This window comes from Lathamus discolor, chromosome Z, assembly GCF_037157495.1.
Source record: "Lathamus discolor isolate bLatDis1 chromosome Z, bLatDis1.hap1, whole genome shotgun sequence".
NCBI classification, from domain to species: Eukaryota; Metazoa; Chordata; class Aves; order Psittaciformes; family Psittacidae; genus Lathamus; species Lathamus discolor.
Window position 1 is genome coordinate 74,193,353 of NC_088909.1, and position 6,000 is coordinate 74,199,352.

Genomic DNA, 6,000 nt, shown 5'->3' on the forward strand with positions numbered 1-6,000 from the left:
TTTACCTTTAATTAGGCTTTATTAAGGTGTTCAAATGATTTAAACATTTATGCTACTCTGACAGCCAATTAGGGATATCAGTTTACTGTAAAAGTTTGGAAAGTGTAGTGTAAATTCTTGTCACATCTAAAGCACAAGAAGCTTCTATCTATGCAGACAAGCAAAATGAATAATGTTACCTGGAGCTTCCAAAATGTTGTAACAACCAGAGAGTCTGCAAAAGCAGGAAAACCTTAGCTATGTTTGCAATATACAGTTTCACACAAGAATGAGAGACTGCTCCTCTAATACACAGTTAGGAGATGACATCAGGTTGCCCTTGCCATTTCAATGGTCTCGTCCGAATGCATACAGAAGGAAAGGGGTGAGGAGCAATGTTATAGCACATATCAACTATGTCTTACATTTAGCTGCACTGTTGCACTAAGGTACTACTATATGCTGCACATAGTGTAAACCCAGTATAGTTTACTTTGTTCTGTATGTCACCATTTCCCAAATCAATTTCCCTGGCTGCTCTAGGGGCAGCATAGCAGCCTGTTTTCCTAACGAGTTTATGGTAAAGCCAGAATTCTGCTCAGATAATTTTAGCTGTTTTGCACAGAATGCCCAGCTGTATTTCTGAATGTAACTGGTTTTCTGATTTTGTCTTAGTTTGTTTTATGTACATTTACAGGTGGCTTTCCAATATATTGTGCAACATGCTAAGTTTAAAAAATCTTTAACATCTGGAGATAAAACTTTTGAATTATCAGTCACATTTTCATCATTTTTAGAATCTGTCAGGCTTTCAGCTTCACTTTCTTGCCTTTCCAAGCATAAATCTGGTAATCTCTTCTGCGTTTTATCAGGTCACTCCAACTTTCTGTGATACTCCTTGTGAATGGATTTCATTATCTAAGAACAAGTTTCCATGAGACATTTAGTTGCTACAGCTGGCTTCCATGTGTTAACATCTCATTCTGACAGCATCTCCCTCTGATGCTAGAGATTAAAAGCTTGCCAGTTGTATTATATTGTTTTCTCTGTTTATGTTGAAAAGTTTTCCGTTTGGTCCTCACCTGTGGTATTACTGGTGCTAAACAAAGCATGCTCTGTTAGAGGAGGAATTCTTGCTCCAATGCATGCAGCAGTGCTCAAGCATCAGTTCCTGTAGATGAAGAAACAGTAACAGTATTATTTCAGAAATGGTTGCATCATCTTTGTCATCTTGAGACCATCTCACACCCAAGGTAACAAAATTTATTTGTGCATCTAGAGGATCCAAATCAGGATAAAACTCACATTTGGACCCACTCCGTAGTCAGCTGGCATTGTACAGTTACCGAAATCAGCGTTCTCCCTCAAATATGCTGGAAACACATCACCTTGATTCATTAAGCCAGATCCTGTTCACTCTTCCACTAATGTAAAGCTGGAGTATTTCTTCTGATTATGACAGAATGATACACATTTGTCGAGTTGATCAGAAAACTGGCCAGAACTAGAGCTGACCAAGCAACTCAGAAGACGACTAAGCAAGGACAGGACACTGTCCATAGCAATCTATTGTAATGTTGCTGGATTCTTCTGCCACACTGGAAGTAACAAGACTGAGGAATTATTTCCTCTTACTTTTTAAGGAATTTCTACCAAAACTTGTCATCTTCATTATTGTAGTCCTGGGAGTGATTATATTTTCTCTGGTTTTGTTTACTTCATGAATGGATAGATGAAGTAAAAAGTAAAATAAATGACACAGGACATACTGAAATCCACCTGTGTTGGCAAGTTCTTGCTAATGATATAAATCAGAGGGCACCGCTACTCTCTCCAATGGTACAAGTGTGACTCTTCTGGTGAGAAGGTCTTCAGAAAGCCCAGTCTTTATCTCTCAGGGAGAACTAGCATAGATTGAACATTTTAAACTGTCAACTCTCAAGGCCACACAGGCTCTGCCCATGGGAAAAAAAAAGGGGGGGGGGGGGGGAATAAAGAAAAAAAAGGGATTGTTATAACATTTATTTGCTGGTTAGAGCTTTGTAAGTTTTAAATGTCACATTGACATTGTGTGTCTACCCGTGAGCGTAATTTCGTTGCATTTGTGAGACTCGTGAAAGGTTCAAGGAGTTTAATTATCTGGTGTATCAGTGGTGGTGATAATGTATACATTATAGATATACTTAACTGTGAGTATTCAAATTTTGAGCTATGATGACCCACAGAACTGACAAAACCGAATCCTTTCTTGCATTTCAGCAGATAGTTACATGATAAAGGACATACCTCTCATTGAGGAGATAATTCAGAATACAAAAAGAAAGCTTTCCAACATGCAAAGAATATCACTTTCAGAGTGTCTCTGTTCTTTTTAATAAAAAAGTGTTCTTTTCTTTTTAATAACCATTTTGGCAGTGGTTTGTTGTGTTTTGGTTTGTTTTTTTTTTTTTTTTTTTGAACTGCTAAATACCACAAATATGCATTCTGTATGTTAAACAGCATCAGATAACCTGATACTATCTGCATTTTACAGCATGAAGAAAACTGGTTTACATGCAAAGGGCCATAGAGAAATGTTGGACTTCTAATAGGTATCTCAGCAAATGTTCTCACTTGGTTTGTTTGCTCTGTAACTGCTCAGCTGCTAAATCAAAATTTAAAAATACAAATATTTCTGTCTGAATTACCCAACTGAAGAATCAACACAGAAGAGACAAAGATGAAGTAAGGCTGACACAGACCTGAAGAAAGAGCGGAGTGCTTATGGGTGCAGAAGAATTTGATGTGATTTAGAACCAGTGTTTTACATTTCTTTCAAAATGAGTGAAACTTTCCTGAGAGCAATCTAATTTCCTCATGAACTATGAGAGTTTAATTTCTGAACACCAGAGAGAGGTGGCAAAACCTGTCTTTTGCATCACTCACAATATAAATCCAAAGCAAAATCACTTTCATTTTAAAAAACAGTTAAGGCTCCTAGAAAATGTACTTTATTGTCAGTATCACATCATTTACAAAGCTGCAGCATTTAACAGCAAGGAAATTAATATTTAAAGAGATCATAAATCATGTATTACATGCGTAGTAAAGTGACAAAATGGAATTGATAATGTTTATCAATTATATTAAAAAAAAAAAGTCTATTTAAGCCTCAACTCTGACTAGGAGCTTAACTTTTTTAGCCACATGTTGGTAATTAATTATTTTATTTTAGTAATTCCTTCTTTCATTCATTCGTTTCCTACCTTTTCTCTCTCCTGTGCCCTTCTCCCTTACTATAGTTATATAGCATAACATAACAGAATCAAAAGTCCATCTAAGAATGGCATGTAGATAAACAACAAAGAACGCAGATAAACTTAATACTCAGATGCTGCTTTGTGGCCATAGATGCAATAAATTCACTTGTTAGTTATCATCATTCTCCACACACTACATATAAGCCAACAAACGCACAGGTGAGCACAAGTGGACACACAGAAGACTCGTGTAAAATACAGCATTCCCAGAACTTTCTGGAAGAAATCAGCTGTTTGAATTAGTGAGCAGCTAAACACACCCTGATACCTCTGTTTACCTTGCAGGTTACTTCCTCCAGTCCTGGATAACATATCACTGAAGCCTCAGAAGTGCTGTAACTTCTGATTCAGAGTTACCATTAATCACCACTGTAGGACTCTGCACTTTGAACACAGACTACCGGTTATGGAACAGCAGGCTGTTATCTACCATGAAGATATGATACCTTAGTGAATCTCCCAGCCACGCTGTACTAGACACATGTCATCATTGTTATTATCATTCATGAAAACTTTTAGCTATGATGTCCCTTGGTTTTCATGCTAAACGAGGTAAGCACAGAGAATAACATCCCATGATTAGGACATACAGAATATATGTCTCAGTGAGAATGAAGGGGAGAAATGATGAAATGGACAAAGAGAGAAGAGAAAAATCTTCGCAGCAGCAGAAAGATGAGCAGACAAGGAAAGACAGATAGACTGCAGAGATGGGAAAAATAAAAATTAAAAAAAAAAAAACAACCAAAACAAGAAGCTAAAAAAGAAAGGAGAGAATCTGGAAAAGGAAAGAGCTCTCACCAATGGATTACTTTGTCCTCTGTGCCAAATCAAAGAACACCAAAGAGGCTGTGACAGAAACTGTCAGTGCACCTCTGCTCTTCATCAGGCAGAGCAGAGGCATCTGCAGAGATGTGCATTTTCTCTGTCCATTGTAACAGAAACACCAGAATTGTGTCCTCAATGAACTGACACACCAAAATGAGTTTCTGAGGTAAGAGATCAGTGTCGTGCCCTTGGAAAGAAAACCACTCTGCACTCATAGTATCTTTCGTTGTAACTGGGACATTCTTACTAGGTGCCTGTGTTTCTTCCCTCTGTCTCCCTCCTTTCAGACTTAAAATCTGACAGACATAGCTGAATCTTTTTCCATTTTTGTTTAGAACTAATAAGCAATGAATGGGAACTTCCATTTTTGCCCTCTTGGCCTTGGTTTAACTGCAACAGAGAAGAGCATATGTGGCTCCACCAGTGGTCACACTACCCTTCTGTTTGGTAAACCCTTTGACTTCTTCACTTTCATGAGCCAGAAAGTTTGTGAATGGTATCTTAGGAGAAAAAGATCTTCCACAGCTGTGACCTTGAACTCCCTAAAGAGAATCATTTTTATTCAATAACAAACAAATAGAGGTTGTATGTTCTAAAATACCCCTTCCCAACTTCTTCCTTGTCTGGAACAAAGAGTGTTCAAAACCTTGCTATCCTTCCTAAATGATAGGTGGTTGTTCTTTCAGCCTACTTCCCTGTTAATAAACTCACCATTTCAAGGTCATACAATCTGTTAAATATCGGCTGTAATAAAGCAGCTCCTTTTCATTCCAAGGCCCAACAAATTGTACTGAACAAGTTCCACGCAAAGAAATGGCACGCACAATTCACAGAAGTTGGACTGGGAGCAGGGGAAAGACCCAAGTTAAATGGATGCTCTAAAAATATTGTTTCTACGCATTATTCAGTGGAAAAGGTGCTCAGGTTGTCTTACAGATTGCAGATGACTTCTACTTTGTCACACAACAAGAAGAGGGCAAAGATGATTAAGCATCATCAACCTATCCTCATGAAGTTATTTTCTTATGCATGTTCATGAATATCATGCCAAGGTACGTCTCACGGAAGCATGTGAACAAAGATAAGGGAACAAGAACTGAGAAGGCAATCCCATGCCTAAAGAAGTATGGCACGTGGCTATGAAGCAGCTGAATACCAGCTCTCTTAGTGAAGGGTCTGCAGTGTCTCCGAGAGGATTTTGAGCACAAACAGAACTAGTGCAACTAGATCTCATGAAGTGAGGGTGTGCCTCGGTGGAACATGAAGAATTACATTTTTTTTCTTCAAGACATTTAGCTACTATTTTTTGATTATGTGTATAGTTTGAAAATCAAGTCGGATTCTCACTTGCCACTGGACCACTCATTTTAGCACAAGTATCTCAGCCATTTGTTAACAACAACATATTGCCTAAGAAAAGAATAGTGAAATAAACACTGCATTTTGCATTTGGTTTCTATGATGCTATACCAGTAAGGGTAAACCCTGTAGCTACGCCAGTATAGCTGAATCAGTTTTACAGAAAAGGGTAGCTATAGTAATTCTGATTCAGAGGATGACTGAGAAACAAGTTAACTGGAATGTTCACTCAAATGAACTTGGGTGAAAAAACCCAATTTCTTCCATGTGGATGAATTCACTTACATGAGTCACGTCAGACTAAAGATTTTCCCACCTGAAGGAGCCCAATATAATTTCCACAGCTAAACTTCATCACCAAACACTAGAAATCTTTTGATGCCCACTTTCTGTGTGTATTGGAGAATCTATAATTGAAACTTTACAATGAGAACTTGGAGAGGGAATATGTGCAATAGTTATTCTGTAAAGAACTCAGGATTTAGTGTCACAGGATGCTGGGTCAGGCACTGAAGCCAGCTAAAAAAGATTCCTG